Source organism: Balaenoptera ricei, chromosome 11 (genome assembly GCF_028023285.1).
Source record: "Balaenoptera ricei isolate mBalRic1 chromosome 11, mBalRic1.hap2, whole genome shotgun sequence".
Taxonomy (NCBI): Eukaryota; Metazoa; Chordata; class Mammalia; order Artiodactyla; family Balaenopteridae; genus Balaenoptera; species Balaenoptera ricei.
The window spans coordinates 22795131-22817591 of record NC_082649.1 but is presented as its reverse complement, the minus strand read 5'-3'; the positions used below and the strand labels follow the sequence as shown (position 1 = coordinate 22817591).

At 40.5% G+C, this 22461-nt stretch overlaps 5 non-coding genes across 5 annotated transcripts; 4 read left to right on the top strand and 1 right to left on the bottom strand.

Moving 5' to 3' along the window:
* The first annotated feature begins 8969 nt into the window (after window positions 1–8969).
* Window positions 8970–9042, top strand: TRNAF-GAA (transfer RNA phenylalanine (anticodon GAA)). Its single transcript has one exon. It is a non-coding gene; the product is annotated as a tRNA-Phe (tRNA).
* A 3386-nt stretch (window positions 9043–12428) lies between these two features.
* Window positions 12429–12500, top strand: TRNAA-UGC (transfer RNA alanine (anticodon UGC)). The gene has a single exon. It is a non-coding gene; the product is annotated as a tRNA-Ala (tRNA).
* Window positions 12501–16043: 3543 nt separating this feature from the next.
* TRNAK-UUU (transfer RNA lysine (anticodon UUU)) lies at window positions 16044–16116 on the bottom strand. The gene has a single exon. It is a non-coding gene; the product is annotated as a tRNA-Lys (tRNA).
* Window positions 16117–17301: 1185 nt separating this feature from the next.
* Window positions 17302–17374, top strand: TRNAR-CCG (transfer RNA arginine (anticodon CCG)). Its single transcript has one exon. It is a non-coding gene; the product is annotated as a tRNA-Arg (tRNA).
* Window positions 17375–21164: 3790 nt separating this feature from the next.
* On the top strand, window positions 21165–21236 carry TRNAA-AGC (transfer RNA alanine (anticodon AGC)). Its single transcript has one exon. It is a non-coding gene; the product is annotated as a tRNA-Ala (tRNA).
* Window positions 21237–22461: the final 1225 nt, after the last annotated feature.

The window sequence follows — 22461 nt, the reverse complement described above, 5'->3', positions numbered from 1 at the left end:
CAAGAAAAAAAATTTTTGGTATGTATGTCAAAATAGAAATTATTAGCTGCCAAAACAAGAAGACATGTAGTTCACAAATGTCTAAGACATTTTCACTGTAGCGAAAACCCAGCCATTTCCTCTACTGTTTCCTGCCCATATAATCACTTCTGCTTTGTATTTTCCAGGCACTCCTCAAAATTTCTAGTCCATTGATGGCCCCGTTAAAGGGCCATTATGGTTACAAATCCATCACTATCTCTGCCCATCTTCACCGCTGAATATTAGAGAGGGAAGGGAATTCTGTCTCCCAACTTTACTCTTTCTTTCCATACCACAACTTTACTCTTTCTTTCCCTCCTCACCTCTCAGCTCTGAGAAAGAAATTCAATCTCTTTCAAATGTCCTTAGTTGATTAATTCACAAGCAAGGAGTGTGAAAGGAAAGGAGAGCAAAACACCGCTAAATTCTAATATAAATTGGGAAATTTGCATCTTTGTCTCTGCTTAGCAATGTTATCAATATGATGGAAACAATTTGAGAGCACCTACTGTCCAAATCTTGGGATCATTTCAGAACACTGGGTTGCCTCTCCCTCGATAACCAAAAACTGCGGAATATATAATTACTCGGACAAACAATATTTTTCTAAACTATTTGAGAACAATTTGCAGATATTATATCTTTTTCTCCACAAATCTTCTTATTATACACTTCCATCATAATCTTTATATTTTATACATCAGTATATATTTCTTAAGAGTAAGGGCATTTCCTTACCACAGCACAATGATCAAATTCAGGAAATTTAACACTGATAAGAAGTCTTTTCTAATATACAGTGCATATTTAACTAATTTTACCGATAAAATACTTTATAGAAATTTCTCTCCCAAACTAAGGTCCATTCCAGAGTCACATATGAATTTAGTTACTCCTTAGTCTCCTTTAATCTGGAATGGTTTCTCAATCTTGCCTTTTGTGAGATTGACATGTTTTTGAAGAGCACATGCCAATGATTTTGTAGAATATTCTTCAATTTATGTTTTGATTAGACTAAGTTCAGGTTATGAATAATTGGGAGGAATATCACAGAAATTATGTTTCCCTCTATCACACCAAGGAGCATGTGATGTCAGTTTCTCCCATTGTTAGTGATGTCAGCTTTGATTACTTGGTTAAAGTTGTGTCTAATAGGTTTCTTTCCCCAATAATTAATAAGTAATCAGTAAGGGATACTCTGAGACTATATAGATATTCCGATCCTCATCAAAAGTTTACCTATGCTTTTAGCACTGATCTATGAATTTTGTCAGAGTCTATTATTATTCTGATGGTAATTTTATAACTTTGTTATTACCTCTGCATTTATTAGTTGGCATACCACTGTAAGGAAAAATTTCTCTTCTTCCATATTTATTCATTTAAGTATCCAAGGATTATAATCATTTATTGTCATTATTCATCTCAAACTGCCCCAGATTTGACCAGTGAGAGGCCCTTCAAGTTGGTTTCTGGATCCTTTTGAATTGTCCTCATGATTTTTGAGCAGTTATATTCTAGCACAGAAAGATAACTCAGGATCATCTTGTACTCTCCCTCATCCAGTCTTAGAGTCTGTGAATCCTACAAGTAGCTCTGTTTCCTTTTAGTGGGGATTGGTATTCAAAAATCAAGATATGGGACTAGCATTGCTTATTGCTACTGAGGTATTAGTTTTTCTAGGCCCTGTTAGCAGACAGATCTGGAGGGAAAATGACAGATATACAAACAGACACACGTGCGCGCACACACACACACACACACACACACACACACACATTTCATATCCAGAGCCAACAGGGCTATTTGTTACTTACCTCCTTCTCTTACAGTGAGAGCCCTGAATTCCAGCAACACTATATGTGTTCATTTTCCCAACCACACAAAAGTAAATTCACACACACACACGCACGCATAAAAATAAATAAAATTCACAAAAAATATCAGAATTGACATACCCTTAACACTACAAAAAATAACCCTGCTACATAGAGGTTATGATTTGTTTGCTTTTTTTTTTTTCTTGTCTTTACAATTGGGATAAAGTACTGTGTAAACATTTATTTGGATGTGTTCTTTTTCTCTTGAATGAGGTTATGTTATCCTTTTGAAATGCAGTTAGATTTTTTTCTATTCATATTCAATTTTGCAGTAGTTTCACACACACTTGAGTCAGTTTTATTTTTTGACTATGTAAAACATTAATGTTTCCAAGAGTCAAAAGTATTCAGAGAGTAATATTCAGATAAATTGTGGGAGAATGTTGTGTCCTGTGACTCACCCAAGTGATGGAATGGAAGCACAATCCAAGCAATCTAATCTGATGGGAACCCAACTTTGTGATCAGATTCTGATCACAAGCTGACCACAAATCAAGAACAGTGCCTTTCTTTCTACCATTAAGGTTCCTTTCTCCTGGAGTAGCCATGCCTGAGAGAGGATAAAGTGTAAGGAGTTTAGAAATAGCAGAATTGAACTTAAGGTGGCTTATTTTGATAACTTGGTCTTCAAAGATGCAATGCTTGTCACTAGAAGGTCACAGAAAGTCTTCTGAGAAGCTGATAAGAGTGAGGGGGTATAGCTCAGTGGTAGGGTGTGGGCTTAGCATGTACGAGGTCCTGGGTTCAATCCGTAGGACCTCCACTTTTGTATTTTCTTCTTACCCACATACTCTAAGAACTCTTGCTTCCTGAAATATCTTTGTCAAACTCAGTCGTCTTGGCTATGGCAATTCTTTCTCAACCGTTTTGGGACACAGGGAGGAATTGTGCTCCTTCATTAAAGTTATCTGTTGTTTGCTCTATTATTGACTGCATCTCTCCAAGCACTCTCAGCAATCACTAGCACGTGGGCCACTGTCAATAGGTTATAAAAAGCAAGTAGCAGTTTTCCCAACCACCTCTAATTTCCAGTTGTATGGAATCTGAAAGCATTAGCAAACGCGGGTCTGTGTGGCCTAATGGACAAGCCATCTGATTCCTTGTCAGAAAGTTAATCACTTAAGTTCTTCTGTGGTTCTTTTATTCTAGCTCCTTCCTAACCAGGATGCAGGAGGCTGAGAAGATTTCACTAAAATATTTCACTAGATTTCACTGCGAGTGGTTGATGACGGTGTGCTGGTGGGCACTTTTTGGCTCAGAGCCCCTCAAACTCTGGAGCTTACATAGAAGTCATTTAACTACAAACAAATGGCAAACAAGGAAAAGATAGCAGTCACCTCAGCAGAAATCTGTAAAGGGAAATAGTACTTCTCTGAGTGTTCGAAGAAAGTTTCCAGTCTGAAATAGCAAACATTCTGAACTCTGGGGTCCAAGATCAATCTAGGGGAAAGTTCATTTCTTTGTTTCCCACAAATAGAGAAAGAGCTCTTATTCTCCCAATCCCAATAGATCATTTCCAACCTTACTCTACTTACTCTCCAGGGACACCCTCCTTCCAAACTACTGAACAACCCCTATCTCCAGATCAGAGCTCTTTGCACAGCTTCAGATTCTGGTATCACAATGCCTAAGCAGAAATCCACGGGATACACCGTCTTTTTTTTTTAAACCATCTTTATTGGAGTATAATTGCTTTACAATGGTGTGAGTTTCTGCTTTATAACAAAGTGAAGCAGCTATACACATACATATATCCCCATATTTCCTCCCTCTTGCGTCTCCCTCCCACCCTCCCTATCCCACCCCTCTAGGTGGTCACAAAGCACCGAGATGATCTCCCTGTGCTATGTGGCTGCTTCCCATGAGCTATCTAGTTTACATTTGGTAGTGTATATATGTCCATGCCACTCTCTCACTTTGTCACAGCTTACCCTTCCCCCTCCCCATGTCTTCAGGTCCATTCTCTACATCTGCATCTTTATTCCTGTCCTGCCCCTAGGTTCGTCACAGCCATTTTTTTTAGATTCCATATATATGTGTTAGCATACGGTATTTGTTTTTCTCCTTCTGACTTACTTCACTCTGTATGACAGACTCTAGGTCCATCCACCTCACTACAAATAACTCAATTTCGTTTCTTTTTATGGCTGAGTAATATTCCATTGTATATATGTGCCACATCTTCTTTGTCCATTCATCTGTCTATGGACAATTAGGTTGCTTCTATGTCCTGGCTATTGTAAATAGAGCTTCAATGAACATTGTGGTACATGACTCTTTTTGAATTATGGTTTTCTCAGGGTATATGCCCAGTAGTGGGATTGCTGGGTCGTATGGTAGTTCTATTTTTAGTGTTTTAAGCAACCTCCATACTGTTCTCCATAGTGGCTGTATCAATTTACATTCCCACCAACAGTGCAAGAGTGTTCCCTTTTCTCCACACGCTCTCCAGCATTTATTGTTTGTAGATTTTTTGATGATGGCCATTCTGACCAGTGTGAGGTGATACCTCATTGTAGTTTTGATTTACATTTCTCTAATGATTAGTGATGTTGAGTATCCTTTCATGTGTTTGTTGGCAATCTGTATATGTTCTTTGGAGAAATGTCTATTTTGGTCTTCTGCCCATTTTTGGATTGTGTTGTTTGTTTTTTTGATACTGAGCTGCATGAGCTGCTTGTAAATTTTGGAGATTAATCCTTTGTCAGTTGCTTCGTTTGCAAATATTTTCTCCCATTCTGAGGGTTGTCTTTTCATCTTGTTTATGTTTTCCTTCGCTGTGCAACAGCTTTTAAGTTTCATTGGGTCCCATTTGTTTATTTTTTTTTTATTTCCATTTCTTTAGGAGGTGGGTCGAAAAGGATCTTGCTGTGATTTGTCATAGAGTGTTCTGCCTATGTTTTCCTCTAAGAGTTTTATAGTGTCTGGCCTTACGTTTAGGTCTTTAATCCATTTTGAGTTTACTTTTGTGTATGGTGTTAGGGAGTGTTCTAATTTCATTCTTTTACATGTAGCTGTCCAGTTTTCCCAGCACCACTTATTGAAGAGGCTGTCTTTTCTCCATTGTATATTCTTGCCTCCTTTATCAAAAATAAGGTGACCATATGTGCGTGGGTTTATCTCTGGGCTTTCTATCCTGTTTCATTGATCTATATTTCTGTTTTTGTGCCAGTACCATACTGTCTTGATTACTGTAGGTTTGTAGTATAGTCTGAAGTCTGGGAGCCTGATTCCTCCAGCTCCGTTTTTCTTCCTCAAGATTGCTTTGGCTATTTGGGGTCTTTTGTGTTTCCATACAAATTGTGAAATTTTTTGTTCTAGTCCTCTGAAAAATGCCATTGGTAGCTTGATAGGGATTTTTTTTTTTAATCTATTCTTGTTTTCAGCCACCAAAGGGAAAACCAAGCCAGCAAACTGCTAAACATTCAGAAAGCATAAAAGCAGTCTCTTTCTCCATCTACAGAAGCCAAGAAACCTGGAGGTCTTCCATAATGCATCCTCCCCTTTTCTTATTCTCCAGAAGCTGTAACTGTCCACCAGGCAGTCACAAACCAGCTGTACAGCCAATCTTGAGGTCATCCACTTGACTTGTGAGGGACTCATCTATATTGTTCTGTGCCTGTACTAGGAGTGAAGAGACCATGGCTTCGTCTGTAGGTATCACCGACTGTTCAGTGACTGTGGCTTTCCACGACCAGAGTCTTCAGACCCTGTTCCACTCTTCAGACTCCTTTTGAGGCAAGAGCATCGTGTGAGGAGTAAAGGAGCCTGTTGCAAATGCCAGGAAGAGTTTCTTCAGGACAAAGTTGTGTTTCAATAAGCTTCTAAGAGTTAGAAATATGTGCAGCAAGCAAACAGGAACTTTCTCAATTTTTTGCTTTTCAAGCAAAACCTTAAAAAAATAAGACGCTTCCACGGTCTCGGTTGTGTTCAACCTCAAAACTGCCGCTTCTACTGTCGATTCTGCTCCCACCGCATCCACGCCCCCAAACCGGGGCATCCCTGCAGCTCCTAAGCTACCAGTCCCAGAGGTTCCTGAACTTCAAACGAAATCTCACCCTCACGTTCGTCCCCCAAAGCGCTCAGCCTGTTTATCCAGCGATGGAGAGTTGTTAGGTGCTCCCGAAGCCAGAACAGTCTTCGACATAAAGAGCCAAATCCTTTTCTGGGACAAGCCTACCTCCCTTGAGAGAAAAAGATCTCATCTCTTCCCTCATACCCTGACAAAGCCACGGAGAGACGTGGAGCTTAGACACCGCCCCCCCCCCACCTCGCCCCATCAACTTCCCCTCAAATCCTAATCATTTTGAGGATGCTTTTCCTTTGCCCACTTCCTCTCTATCCCTTTTCTCCTTTTCTTCCTCCACTTCACCCCACCCCGCCTCTTCCCTCTTCCGTCAGCTGCTGCTCCTCTCCTCCCTACTGTGTGCTCCGGAATGAAATTTGCACAGTAGTTTAGCGCACTACTAGTCGCATTTACACGCATTTTAATCTCTGTATTGGACACTCATGTGTAGCTGATATTTTAATTTCCACATTGCTTTCTAATTCCTTTCCTTATGTTCCCAGATCAGTCTTTCCCCAGCATAGGATGATGCTTGGTCTGGTTGGTGGCTAGGTGCGTGGCTGGGGCTAAAACCCTGGGTAGTTAGAGAAATGCTGGGGGGAGAAAGAATCAGTAAGAGAATCTAAAATATTTTTAGAGGAAGTCATCCAAAGACTTGCAACCGAATTTCCACTCGCACCAAATTTTGGCTAAAGGCAAAAAGCTCCACCCTTTCAGAATCGGAGATTGAGATTTGAGAACCTGTCCAGATATACACAGGGGTTTATTACAATCCACTTAGCAGGTGGTTCTTGGGTGCTGCCCTTTCCTCATTCCAGAGATTATTATTTCTGAAATCCTGAAAGGCCCTGAAATTGTTTCTATTTTATTTAACAAAAGGAGTCCTATGTCCTGGCACTGTTCACGTCTTATAAAAAGTCCCTAATGCTCACAGATAGGTAAAAAACAATTCTTAGCCAGGCACCAGTCTGCAGACCACAATCTGAAAAGCACTAATGAAGAGATAAGATGTACTGGAGGTGATGAGGTATCCAAGGAGATCCTTTTTCTTCTTTTCTTGTTATCTAAATTGAGGCTTAATTAATATAAACAAAAATGCATGAAATTTAATGATTCAGCTTGATGGGTTATTACATATGCATACACCCATGTAACCAACAGCTCTGGCAAAGATACATGATTTTTCAGCCCCCAGCTGCTTCCTTGTGCCTCATCCCAATCAATGTGACTCTCTGACCTCTATCACCATAGATTAGTTTTTCTTGCGTTTTGAAATAATATAAATAGAATCATCCAATATGTACTCATTTGAGTGTGGATTCTTTCACTCAATTTTTAAAAAGTTGGATACATCCATATTGTTGCTAGTAGCAGCAGTTCTTTTTCATTGCTTGGTAATATTCCATTGTATGAATATTGTGCATCACAACTTTTAAATTCATTTTACTGTCAATGTACATTTAGAGTGCTTCCAGTTTGGGGCTGAAATGTCTAATGTGGTCACTAGCATTCCTATATTTGTCTTTCAAGGGAAATACTCATGCATTTCCCTTGGGTATAAATACAGCTGTGGCGTTTTGGGGGCATAGCTTACATGTATATTTAGATTTAGTCAATATTTCCAAATAGTTTCCCGATGTGTGTGCACCAGTTTACAGTCTCATCAGCAGTGTGTGAGTGAGTATTCCAGTTGCTCCACATGCTCAGCAGCACTTGATATTGTCAGTTCTCTTAAGGTAATTGATTCTGGTGAAGAGAAGTATTATTTCATTTGGTTTTTAAATTTGCATTTCCCTCATAGCAAATTATGTTGGGCACCTTTTAAATTGCTTATTGGCTATTTTGGGTATCCTCTTTTTGTGAAGTGCATGTTAATTTGCTCTTTCTTAGTGAGATTTTAGTCTTTTTCTTAGTGTTTTGTAGAAGTTCTTCACAGATAATGGTCTTTTGTAAAACATAAGTGTTGAAATATCTTCTCTCAGACTGTAGTTCATCTCTTCTTAAGAAGGAGAGGACTTGAAAAATTTTGTAAGAATAGGAAAGAGAAAAAGAGAGAGAGATTGAAGTCAGAAAAAAAAAAAAGTTCCATCTGGAAATCTTTCCTGGTGGTTGCAGAAAAAACGCCGCCAGGCAGTTTTCTGGGGCGGGAACCTCGGAAAGAGCTGATAGGATGAAATGTGTTAAGAGCAGAAACGGTGCTATTTGGTTTGCGACCCTTACATTTCTCCTAGTGTAGCAGCTTAAGAGGATACAGTTTAGAGGTTTAAGAAATAGTAGGATTTGAGACAGTGGCTCTTCTATCTGGCCAACTACGGTATCTTTGAAGACCCCCCTCAGAAATATGGTTACTGTTTCAAAGATGATCTTCACGACCTTTCTGTCGTGAGACGTGTAGTTCAGTGGTGGTTTATCCTTTCCTTACGAGAGGGCTGGAAACCATACACGTGCATCTCTTTTTCTCCCTTTACGCTTTGCTTGCTCACACGGAAATAGACACATTATCCAATGGATTGCCTTTAAATGCTTCCGGTTTCTACTGTGTCTCCGCACTAACAACCACGTGTCAGCACAAGGAAGACAAGGGAAAGGAAGTGACTAGAAGAAAAGAATTGGCTCCTTCCGGATTTCCTCAAGCCAAAGCAAGAAGCCCGTCTCCATATTAACGTGCCCAATAATCCTTTTAGCCTTGTCATTGAAGAGCGAAACAGAAAAAGAACCGAAAGACGAGGCTCGATAATTTCATTTTGAATTGCCTTAGTTTTCTGAGCCGTCTTTGAGTAGTGGAGTAGCCGAATCCATTTCTCCCCCTATACTTCCCTCCTCCTCTACCAACCCATCCAGTCTCCTAAAACTGGATCCTATTTTTAGACATGGATTTCAGGGGAGCCCATATATTTTGGGGCGAACGAATGGGTGATGTTGAACAAAATAAGATTAGACTGGCCCCCACAAATGAAAACTTTAAATTTTGGGAGAACAGATGAGGTAAGTGTTCTCAGGCGGCCGAAATAGCTCAGTTGGGAGAGCGTTAGACTGAAGATCTAAAGGTCCCTGGTTCGATCCCGGGTTCCGGCAGTAGCGTTTTACTTTGGTGTAATTATTAACCCATTACAAGACAGTTATGCCCCAATCCCCAAAATCTATATATAACTACAATTTTTACGGCTTTTTGCAAGCGCAATCAAGGGATATGTGTGTGTGTGTGTGTGTCTGTGTGTCTGTGTGTGATGTGTCTTCCACGAAGTGTTTACTGACAGTGATATTTTATTTAAAGTTTCAAAACCTAGGAAATTGTTTTCCTAGGAGCTAGGAAATTCCAATATGCTACATGCCCTTGCACTTACAATTCATTTCTGCTTTTTGTTGTGTGTGTGCGTGTGATCTTTTTAATCACAAGAATTGTTGTTGGTGGTGGTGGGGAAACCTGCAGGAAAAAGAACTACTACACTGTGTAAGTGTATGTATGTGGGTATGGTATATGCAAGGAAAATTTTCCAATCAGAAAATATGGGTTTGTATCTTGAGTCCACCCTGTTTTTAAACTGCTAGAATAAGGAGCTTTGTTGAACATCATTGAACTTTTAAACAATTACAAGAACATGCAGAGTTTTCTTTTTGACAAGACATTCATTCCTTCAGCCTTCCACCCCTGTCTAGAATTTGCACATCTTAAGTTATTTCTGTTTTGTTATCCAGGAAAGAATGAAAATAAGCACTTCTTTAAGAATTATTCTGTTGAATTTTCACAAGGGGACCTAGAATACTGAAAAATGAAAGCAAATGGAAAGTAAAGTCGTCAAGACTCAGGTATCAATACTCCATTTTTTCCTTTTAATTTTGACTTTATTTCTTGAAACTCTTTGTTAGGGATAATAGGTCACTCTTGTGTCATTTTGAACTGTTTTCTTCTTTTCAAATTTCTGTGTCAGTTTCATAGTGTCTGTTTTCCACCGACAACTCTTGGACACTTTGTCAGAAGAAAATAACCAACACTATTTCAACATCAGAACGGCATCAAGTTGCAAATGGAAAATTGGTACAAACTGAGAAGCAACGTCAAGGTAGGGACATTCGCTGTACAGGAACTTGGCATTAGAAACTTATCCATTAACAATCTATCCCTCCTCAATTAAGAAGCTTGCATTTTATTTCATTAAGAAGTATTTGATTGGACAAACAGCATCATTGAGTATTGTATTGCCTAACACAGTAATGATTCCTTTACATTCTGTTGAAGTGGGAGGTCTAGGGTAATTCACAAAACATAATTAGCCTCACATTCAATATCTAAAAAATGAGGCTAATGATGTCTATGTACAAAGGGATACTGTAAATACCAAAGGAGATCATGCAAGTGAATGCCTTGTGTCATGTCCACACATAGTAGGAAACTGGTAGACTGTGCTCCATATTCCTTGGTTCTGGTGTTCTCCCAGAACAGCATCTAAACATGTCATGTCTTCTGTAGCTAAGGCTGTCCAATAGCAATATAATAAAGCCATAAATGAGTCACTTTTGTAACTTTACATTTTCTAGTAGTCACATAAAAAATAAAAATAAGTGGTCTTAACTGAAGAAGAATATTTAAATAACTTGGTATATCAAAAACATCATTTAAATAAATAGTCAATCAAAAAATTATTAGTGATATAGTTTACATTTTAAATATCATATTAAGTCTTTGAGGCCTGATATATATTTTACACTTACAGCACATCTCAATTTTTAAGTGTTCAATACTCAAAGTGGCTAGTGGCTACCATTTTGGACAGTGCAGGGTTAAACATACACGTCATAGATTTTCAGATTTTCTGAATTGAGTATATATGGCATGAGTGTGTTCTTTCTCTCAATTTAGAAGTTTAATTCCTGATAAGAATCGTGTATTAAATGAATCCATAGTCTGAAGATGGCTATAGATTTTTTAAAAATTGAAGTATAGTTGATTTACAATATCATTAGTTTCAGGTGTACAACATAGTTAACAATTTTTATAACTCTAAATATTTAATTTAAAAAATCCCCACTTTGTTCTTGGGGCAAAAAGAAAAAAAAAAGGCATACCTTATTATTATGAATTCCTGAGACCCCAATAGACATGCAGTTTTCACCAGGTATAACACAAAATTATGACCCAGCAGTGTTTCTGCAAACCTTCCTAATATTGGAAAGCATCATAAACCTAATATTTTACAACATCAAACAGTTAAGATAATCCTCCTCAGCACTTCATGGGCTAAGAATTTCATGAGCCAACTGAAAGAACAAATCTGTCAGACAAACCATATTCTTCCAACTTCAAAAGGAACTCAATGTTATTTTATGAATATTGGCAAAAGTCCATAAATGAGCAAACCAGAAGGAGAAAGGGTTAGCCACTGGATATCTGGTGCCAGGAAATGGGTTCTCTTGCAGTCTTTTATATATTTCAAAGAACACAGCCTTAACCACAATAAATCCCAGGGTTCAAGAAATGTCCGGGAGCAAATTTATTTTCCTACGAATATCACTAATGAGAATACTTTTCTGTCTTTATCCATCCTCCACATAGTTGTATCTACTGATTACTCACAAATCCAAAGCTGGATGCAGGGGTAATTGTCTGAGTTCACCATGTAACATTCTCACAAGTGTGCACCACATAGATCTTGAATTTAACATGAGCAAAGCTTGCTCATCTTCTCCGTCTTCCAAACTTCCTCCCATTTCCAAAAGAATTTTTAAAACCTCCCCCTTTTCTGCACTTTCTTCTGTTTGGTAATGACATGGCTTTTTCCCCTCCCTAAATAAATGAATGAACAAACAAACAAACATAAATAAATACTTTTTTTCCCCTTTATTCCTAATGTCTTGAGGCTATTTGTCTTTGGTCTCGCTCTCATAATTTAATATTCCTCTCCATCCCTGAAGCTGTTGTTTCATTCATGCCTTATGAATGCTTATGAAGAAGAGATTTCAGATTATTGGCGGGGCCTGCTAAATTAGCCTGGTGCCTAGATTAGAAGAGAAAAAAAGCCCCTTACATTGCAATGTTGAATGCATCGCTCTAGGGTTTTTTACTGCCTGTGGCTTTCCTCCATCAAATCTGGTCCTTAATATTCCGATGGAGCAAACAACAAATACCATGAAGCGTTTTAGGCAAGAAAGAAGCTGAATTTCAATGGCCTTGTGTCTCAGGTTAAGACATATCTGGAGGAAATCAAAAGGTCCAAAAACTGGGACATGATTTTACCTCTTGCCAAGCATAATAGGAGACCCCAACTATGTTTTAAAGCTATGGTGGCACCTTCTTTTGGTTATCTGACACATGTTTCCAATCTTTTGCCTTCCACTTCAAGTTCTATACTCTAAAGCATCAGTATCCTTCTTTGGTTCCTCTACTGCCAAGACACCCAAGGATCCAGAGCCTCAGGAAATAAAATTTATTCCCAAAGAAGCATTATCAGGGAAATTATCAGTGAGGGGGTGTAGCTCAGTGGTAGAGCGCGTGCTTTGCATGTATGAGGTCCCGGGTTCGATCCCCGGCATCTCCAGGCCTTGGTTTCACTTTTCCCTCAAACCTCAAGGAATACAGATTTAGTTCTCCTAACCCTTTTCCCCCCGTTATAGTCCTGTACATATACAAAGTAAAAACATAACCCAATGGATTCCAGTGAAGTCCCTCGTCTCTTGCTGTGAGCCGCGACCTCACCAAGATGACTTCAACAAGCAGAAGAAAGACAAAAAGGAAGTGGGAGAAAGAACGGGATGCCAACAGGAACAGTCTCGAAATCTTGGCCCTGAGATTAAAGTCATGACAACCTACACACCGAACTATCTAGAGTTCAGCCTCTGAAAACCATTTCAAATTAAAAATACTTGGTTACTGCCTTACCTTTCTTATCTTCAATGTCTTGCATTCCAAGCTCAACACATTAAACAAACAACAGCAACAACAAAAACACTCACTCCTACGTATAGCTCAGATGGTGAAGTCTAAAGACAAAGGCGGTCCCTGTTTCTACCTTGCGCTCTTCTCCTACCCCTAGCACGTGGGGATCCGGACACTGTGACGTCCCTGCCGCGCGGTCTGAAACCTCCAATACTACCGGGATACACTAAAAACGGAAACTCAACCGCAGGACTTCTCTCAAGTGCTCCAACGACGGAAAGAGCAGCGAGGCTCTCTGAAAACCGCGGCAGTCGGACAAAACGAAGGGGATCATCCTTCGGGAAAGCGCTCTCAGCTCACTTGTTTTACCGGGAATGGGCCTGCTTGTTCCCCACGTACCCAGAGGAAGCGCAGCAGAGACGCGTAACTAACCGCCTCTCCGCCCATCCGAAACTGATGCCAACCTAAGCACTCGTCCACTTTTTTCCTCCTCCACCTTCCTGTGGCCGCTGAAGCCGCGGACTCCACGCCTGCCTTTCGTTATCGTTACCTGTATTCTGCTCTCGTTCTTTCCCCTTGACGCACTGATCTCCCTCCTGGTGTTAACTTTCCCGAACATTATCAGCTCACTCGTCTGGGAGTCTCTAAGGCCGAGAACTGCCAAACCTGGCTGACTTTCAGAATCATTGGGGGAACTTTTAAACAAGGTCGATTTCTGGCTTAGCCCATCAGAGATAATTTAGAATTTCCTCCAAACCTAGTACCTGAGTTGACTGTCGGAACAAATTTTGGCTGAAGATGGGAAGCGTCTCCCCTTTCCACAGGGACAATGGGATCTCAAGAACTAATTTGGCAACCGGCGAGTTCATTTTGCACGTCGGGCCCAGCGGCTGAACCTCCCCCCTGGTGTTCTTTCATCCAGAAAAGGGTTCCGTATATACTAAGAGGGGCAAAAACCGATGCAGCGTCCTGCTGTCTGTGCTTGTCCCCAGCTTGGTCTCTGTGCGTCTCAGAACCAGAGCTGCAAGAGCCCGGGAGACAAACCGATGCCGGATTTCCCAACCGTGGTGCTGGCCCAGGCGTTGACAAGCGTATTGTTTTTATTAGTTTCTTCCTTCTGTTTGCCTTAGGTTTCTTCTGCTCTTTTTTCCCTTGGCTATCTCAGTGAAAACTTAGATGACTAACTTGTGATTTTTCTTTTCTTGTATGCACTGAGGGCTATAAATTTCCTTCTCAGTGCTGTTTTAATATGTATCAGAAATTTTTAGTGCTGTCTTAGTGTATCAGAAATTTTGATACATTGTATTTTCATTTTTATTTCATTCTATTTCTTTTAAAATCTCCATTGAGATTCCTGTTTGTTCCGTGGGTTATTTAGAACTGTGCTGTTTAGTTTCCAAATGTTTGAATATCTGCCTCTTATCTTTCTGTGACTAATTTGCACTGTGGTCAGAGAACACACTGTATATTTCAATTCTATTAGATTTGTTGAGGTTTATTCTATATCCCAGGATATGTTCTATCTTGGAATACCTTCTGATGGATTTGAAAAGAATCTGTACTCTGCTTGTATTGGATGAACTGTTCTATGTTGATTGGATTCTAGTGGCTGATGGCATTTTCAAGTTTTTCTATATCCTTGATCATTTTCTGTTTAGTTGTTCCATCAGTTATTCTGAGAGAGACGTTGAAGTCTCCAACTATAATAGTGGATTTGCATATTTTATCTTTCAGTTTGATCAGGTGTTTTTTTTCCTTCACATATTTTGCAGCTCTGTTGTTTGGTGCATACATATTTTGGATTACTATGCCCTTCTTGGTAGATGGGCACTTGTATCATTATATGATGTCCTTCTCTGCCTCTGATAATTTTCTTTGCTTTGAAACTGACTTTATCTGACATTAATATAGCTACTCCTGCTGTCTTTTGATTGATGTTTGCATGACATTCCTTTTTTTTTATCCTCTTAACTTCAAACTGCCTATATATTTACAGGTTATATTTGAGGTGAATTTTTTTGTAGACAGACAGCATATAGTTTGGTCATGTTTTCTAATCTACCCTGTGGGTTTAATTGGTGCACTTAGACTATTTACATTTAATGTTATTATTGGTATGTAGGGCTTAAGTCTGGCATTTTATTTTTTTTGTTTTCTGTTTATCTGTTATTCTTATTGTTCTCTTTTTTTGTTGCCTTTTTATGGACTACTTGTACATATTTTGGAATTCCATATTCATTTATCTATACTATTTTTTATTGTATCCTTTTGTATAGATTTAAAAAAGTTGTTACTGTAAGAATTCCATTATAGATATTTAACTTAGACTGTACTGGTGTCACCATTTTACCAGTTCAAGTGTAATGTAGCAACCTTACCTCCCTTTCTGTCACTTTACTGTTCCTCACTTGTAATATAATTGTCTTAACTATTTCTTTCACATACATTTAGAACCACATCAGACAGTGTTATACTTTTGCTTCAACTTTCAAACATAATTTTAAAAGCTCAAGACAAGGAAAGTTTATTGTACTTACCATGTTTTTTTGCTTACCATGTTTTTTTCTTCCTTCCTGATATTCAATATTCCTTCTCTTATCATTTCCCTTCTATTTGGAGAACTTACTGTAGCCATTCTTTTTTTTTTTTTTTTTTTTTTGTAGCCATTCTTTTAAGGTAGTTCGCTGGCAGCAAATTATCTTAGTTTTCCTTTATCTGAGAATATCTTGATTTTCTCTTCATTCCTGAAGGATATTTTCTCTGGATATTGTATTCTGGATTGATAATTCTGTTCTTTAAGCACTTGGAAAATGTTGTGCCACTCTTTCCGACCTCTATGGTTTCTGCTGAGATAGACAGCCGCTGTCATTTGAATTGTTTCTCTATACGGGTAAAGTGTCATGTATCTCTGGTTTCAAGACTTTTTTTTCCCTTTGTTTTTAAGAATTCAGAAGTCTTGGTTGATTTTTTTCCCAGTCAACTGATTAAAGAGACTCTCTTCTAAAAACCACATAAAATCCAAATCTTCAGGTCAGCAATCCCTATTCCAAATGACTTCCCAAGACTGTCCCTTGGGGTTGGTAAATTTATCATGTAATCATTTCACACCTATAAAGCAATGAGCAAAGTTTCAATCAGTGTAAAAGCAGGATATCATTTCCCCCTAACTCTTCCTGTATGAATAAAGATAAAATAAATGGGAGTACGCCTGAACGGGGACTTGAACCCTGGACCCTCAGATTAAAAGTCTGATGCTCTACCGACTGAGCTACCCAGGCCCTAGGGGCCAGGCTTTCCCTTAGTATCTTATCCAGCTTCACACATTTGGACAGTTCGTTTTATCTTTCATGTATTAGTTCCCAAGTCAGATTTCTTGAATTTTCCTCATTGCTAAGAAGATTCTGTTTGAGAGAGATGTTATAATCGTTAGGAACATTTTCCTTCCTTTTCTCTTCTTTGTCTTCCTTCTCTAGGTTTTCAGAACCAGAGATGCTGCGTCCCCTAGACAAAGCATTGCCAGGTTTCAGACTACATTGCTAGACAAAGAGGGTTTCATTTCTTGCCAAGTACCTCACCTAAATTTCTCCAGGCAACACTCACACTATTTCTGTTTCTCTCTCTCTGCATTGTCTTGTACATATTTCTTGCAGCCTTTGTAGACAGAGGCAAAGAGAGTTGAAGGAGGAGGAATTTGAAGATGCAAGAAAGTGTTCCATAATGGGTCCCTTTCTGTTGATGGATGAAATTGCCCCCAAACATTCCTTTGGCAAGGGAGTCTTGGAGCTGGCTGATGGGAGGGTGGGAACCATGTGGAACAGCTCATGCTGGCCAGACATTCTGCCCAATGTGGTGTGGATTTACAGTCTTCAGCTTCTACTGGAGCCAGTAGCTCTCCAAACAGGAAAACAACAAGGGACCATTATCCAATCTAATGCTTCTCATTGAACCCATTTCGAGAAGGAAAGGGATTTAACTAAAACAATTTCGTAGGAAACAGCAGAAGGCATTTCCTTGGTCTAACCCGACTCATTCAGTCCAGGCCCTAGCTCTTACCCTCCGCTGCTCCTGTTTGAGCTTACAGAATTTTCTCCCTGGAGGAGGCGCCATTGTATCTTTGAGATGGAACAGGTCAGAACACACCAAACTCTGAAGCTCCCTCTCCTTACACTATCATCATCCCTTCATTGCAGACTTTAGTTCTTGGCTCATATTTCTCCACTGAACTTGCATCATCATTAACTTGCATCAGACTTAGGTAAGAAAGCCTTCAAAGGCTGTGTCACTTCTGATCGCCTCACCGTTTATTAATTTTAAGTAATTGTTGTCAGGAACTTGATGCAGTTTTATTCCTTTTGGGGCAGGAATGTTATTAATGAGATCTTCTTTCCATTGAAGTTAGAAATTTGAGAACAGAAACCTACCACGTTTCAGCTTTCACGTTTGAAGGAATACATTCACCAAGTGGCTACGTGGTCTAATGGATAAGGCATCTGATTCCGGATCAGAAGATTGAGGGTTCGAGTCCCTTCGTGGTCGTTTGCTTATTGCTAGGCAAGAAACGGAATCCTTTTCATTTGACTTTCTATCGCTGACCTTAAGAAGAAAACCTGAAATGAGGCAAGAGTCTTAAAAAAGCAAAATTAGTATGCCCACTGATTACCGATACCTTGCGTTTTGTCATTGGCGTCTAATCACCAGATAATACCCAGTTGTGAAATACTAGTGCATGTATAGTTATTGATACCATAATGACCCTGGATTTTCTGGCTCAGAATCCTTCTCTAGAACTGGTAGACAGTGGCCAAGAAAAGGATAGGAAGGGGAAGAAAAGTTGACTGCAAACATTTCTCTGGAGAAAGCTGGGTTTCAAAGAGTTTCTATGCTTGTCTGATGCTTGTCAACTGAACTATCCAGCTCAGGAATTCAACTTATCCTGAGAATTTATTCAAAGCTAATAAGTGGATTATTCTCTAACCTTTCTACTCTTTGCCTTCGTTATAAATACAGGGCACCAATATTTGAGAAATTCACCTGGCAGAGGGATCCTCCTTCTACATTCAGGATAGCTTCCTACTTAGAAAGTCTGAACAAACTTGTAACAGGTAGAGGTTGAATCAGTATTCAAAAACCTTCCAACAAAGAAAAGTCCAGGAGCACAGGCACATTCAGCTAAATTGCAAGACATAAGATCAACACACAAAAGTAAGTTGTTTTTCCCTACACCAGCAATGAACAATCTGAAAAGGAAATTTAAAAAACAATTCCATTTACAATAGCATCTGAAAAACTAAAATACCTAGGAAAAATTTAATCAAAGAGGTGAAAGACTTGTACACTGAAAACAATAAAACATTGCTGAAAGTAATTAAGGAAGAGGGGTAGGGAATTTCAGTGGGAAGCATCTCTGTTCCTCCATCTACTGTCTATTTCATGACTCAAAAATTATGAGACTCAACAAAAATGTCTGTCAGGTTCTTTATTTTTCCTCTTCTTTCCATCTTTTTTCCCTGTACTGAAAGCGAACTTCCTCTTAATGTTGGGGTAGGCCTCTTTTTCTTAACTGTTTTTTTTTTTTCTTTCTTTTTCTTTTTTGGCTTCACAGTGTGGATTGCAGGGATTGACCCTGCGTCCTCAGCAGTGAAAGTGCAGAGTCCTAACCACTGGACCGCCAGGGAATTCCCTGGGCCTCTTTTTTTTTTCTGGTGGAGATTTAGGATGGACCCCCCCCCCCCAACTTTTCCTCTCCCATCCCATCTTCCTTTTGCCAAAACAACCACCCTATGTGGAACCAAGGTCTATGGAATAGAACTGGAACAGCTGCAAAGGCAATGCACTGAATCATTGGTTTTCTTGTTGTATGAGCGGGAAAATCAGGAGAAAATGAATGAAAAGGTGCAAGAAGGATTTGGTTACAGAGTAAAGAACACATATGGAGTTACAGGGGTTTTACTCAAGACCTTGTATGTGGAAGGCACCTGCTCAACACTAAAAATCAGCTTGCCCTAGAAATTCTTCGTAACATATCAGTGCCATTTTTGGATGGTTTTGAGAAACCTAAAAGTTGGCAAGGGAAAGTCCACTTAGATAAATTTCACCAATGTAAAAATCATTAAACTAGATCCTCTGTTGCATGTCTGGCTCAGTATTCTGGAACAGAAAAAGTATATTAGGCAAAACTAAGGAAATCTAAATAGATTGTATATTCTGTTTTTTAAAATGTATCAATTTGAGTTCATTAACTTGGCAAATGTATCATCCTACTGTAAGCTGTTAACAATATGGGAAACTGAGTGCAGGGTATAGGGGAACTCTCTGTAATGTCCTCTCCATTTTTCTCTATATCTACAACTGTTCTAAAGTTAAACTCTTTTTATAAAATAAAAATGATCTCTCTTTTAGATATACAAGAGAAGAGAGCGTTTAAAAGGATTTAGAGCAAAGGTTTGCTGCAGAGAGTGAATGCATTTCTAACAGGGCTCTTGTACCAGTTAGCACCCACATTCAACAGGAGGGTGACTTATAGGACCTATGCCACTGTCTGATTTCTATGATGATTTTAAATAACATTCAACAGAGGCTAAAACAAAAGAATAAGCATGTGATTAGTAATGTGCTCCAAACGAAAGCTGGCTTCAGTAGCCTTTTGTGTATGTATGTATACATGAAGTTATGGGGAAAGTGAAAGAGTCTACACCAGAACCGGGTCATGAATCCTGGGTCCTCAGACTAAGGGCCTGATGCAGGTCCAACTGTGCTACCCAAGATTATGACGGTTTCAGTGAGAATCTATTCAAATCAAAAACGTTTAGTCACTGCTTAACCTTTTCCTTCCACTCTTTCCCTTGTATTTTAAAGCCAAACACGCTAAAAACTAGTTGATGGCAGTTGAAATGCCCAAACACAAAACTGCGGTTGGAATTTGTTTCTAAACTCAACGCTGCATCGGGATACGTATAACGTCGCCTTTCTAAAATCTCGAATACCGGGTTCTACTGCTCCAGAGATATGCAACCACAGGTGCGCCCTTGAAAATGCTCAGCCTGTGTTTGCTGTGACAGAAAGTGGAGCAAGGCACTCTCAGAGTCACAAAATCTTGGGCAAAACGGGACGTATCTTTTTGTGGGACACACGCTTTCAAATCACTTACCTTAGGAAGGAGCCTTCTTCTCTTCCCGAGGGCCTGCAGAAAGTGTAGCAGAAATGCTGGGCTTGGTCACTTTCTACCTCCGAGCCTCTCCATTGAGACCCATCTCCAAACTAGTCCTCTTCTATCCTCTTCCTCTGCTGCCTCTTTTCTTCCCCTTCATTGGCTTCATCCTTTTCCCTTCCAAGAACCAGGCCACTCTCCCTTCTCCAACACCTCTTCTGCTTATTCCACTTCCCAGCCGCTCGTCTTTCTAGTATGGTGATAATATAACCCATCCCGGTCGGTACCTGTCCTCTCCTCCCCATTCCCTCTCCTGCCAGAAGGTTTAGGATTTTATCCAAAAATCTTACCTAGCTTAACAGTCGCACCAACGTGTGCCTAAAGGTGGGAGGTGTCGACGTTCTGCGCCCTGGGTACTGATGAAATTTGTAGACTTGTCCAGGCATAGGGAAGGTTAACAGAGGGCGAATTGGTTTCGCAGGTTGCGCGCAGCTTCCCTTGCGCTCTCCTCCTTGCGCAAATAATTTGATCTGAAAGTGATGCTGTAACAACAGGAGCGCCCACATTTCTACTCTTGCCTCTGTCTGCCGCCACTCTTGCGTTGCCTGCAAAACCAGAGCGATAGCGTCGCCGTAACAAAGCCGCTGTCACGTCCCGAGTCCAGATGCCGAATGCAGTGGTTTGCAAGAGCACGCAGGACTGCCTGAGACACATACTTGTCGCTCTTTGTTTCGGTCAAGTATTGTGAATTAATTCACCTCTTGTCTTAACTTCACATCTGGACCTACGTTCCCTCGGCTGTACTCACGGAGCGCGCCTTTGTATCCCCAGCACTACGTTTTGCATTTTTTGGCAGCTTCGTGGGCAGAGGAGGACTTTCTAAAGAAGGGAGAATCTGAAGACTTAACAGAAGATTCAGTTCTGGGACTGTCCCTCGTGGTGGACTAGAACTGACGCAAGAGGCAGTTGGCTGAAAGTCCGTGATGGGGAGGATTGTGGGAAGACCTAAGGGTTTTTCGGTCCAGAATCCATTTCTCCTTTTCCTGCCCTAGCTGTGAGACAGGAGTCACGCCAGAGGTTTCAGAAACAGAGGAACTGAACATAATGGACTTTGGCTTGCCAACACCGCCATACAGTGATAAATAAATAACATGGGACAATAAGTAGGCAACCACGCGGGGGGGTGTAGCTCAGTGGTAGAGCGCGTGCTTAGCATGCACGAGGCCCTGGGTTCAATCCCCAGCACCTCCATTTGTCCTCTTAACTCCCTCACAGCTGAGATCCTTCTCTGTTTTCTTTGTGTAGACCTTAACTTGTGTATCCTTCGGTTAATCATGTAACTATGGGCCTTGACATTCCTCGGACCTCCCAACCTGACTACTTTAGTACAATAAAGCCGGGAACCAAGTAAAGTGTAGAAACTGCTCGCTCGGAATCAGTCTCCTGAAGGCGGAGCACCGAGTACGCCATGTAGGGTCCATTCTCCTTTGCTGCATTTTTTTCATTATTATTAAGAAGCAGGGAAGAAAAAGACAGACTGAAAGAGAAAAAGGGGAAGGGGGCCTTTGGGAAAATTCTTTTAGATTACCCCTCCCACCTCCCACCACGTCTTCCTCTCAGCTGGTTTGTGTCAATGGACAGGCCGCGGGCTCCAGAGAAAGTTTTCCTTCTCCTTTTCCTTTCCCCACTCGCCCCTGCGCTTTCACCACACACCGAACCTTGGTTGGGCAGCAAGAGGTCGGTCCAATCACCAGCCATGGAGCGCTGTGTTCCCAGGTTTTTCCCGGTGAAGGAGCGTTTAAGATACTGTCCATGGGAAAGACGCTTCTCACGAAACTCAGAGGCTTCCAAAATCCGTAGTTGAAAAATTTATTTCCGGTGTTGGAAAGAGCAGCTAGTCTCTCTCAAAGCCAGACTCGGGAAAAAAGGGTTGCGCGTTCCTGAGGCACAAACGCTTTTAAGCCCGCTTCCCTTAGGAGGAAGATAACCTTCTGGTTTCCTGCATCCAGCAGGATGGATGGGAGCATCCCAGCAGAGGAGACAGAGGCAACGCGGGCGCAAATTACCTCCCGGGCCAACCAAACAGTGGGCATCGTAAAGACCTAGTCCCAAGCCTTCTTTCGTCCTTTCCTCGTTTAGTTCCTCCTCCCCAACCGCAGCCACCTGCATCCTCCTACCCGCCCCCATCCACTTTCTTCATCACCTGCTGCTTCACCTTCTCCTTCACTTTCTCTTCCCGTCTCTCCTTTCTCCTTTCATTCCGTTTCACCGCTTCCTCCAGGCTAGTTGTTTCCTAGCAGCTCACTTCAGTTCCCGCAGCTCCACTTTCTTGATTAACAGTTCTCAAACCTGGATGATCAACAAAATCATCTGGGGAGGCATTTCCATCCTATAGATCTCCACCCCACCCCCATCCCGTGATTCTGAGTGCACTCAGGAGCTACAAGGTAGAAATGGGCATACGGATATTTATAAA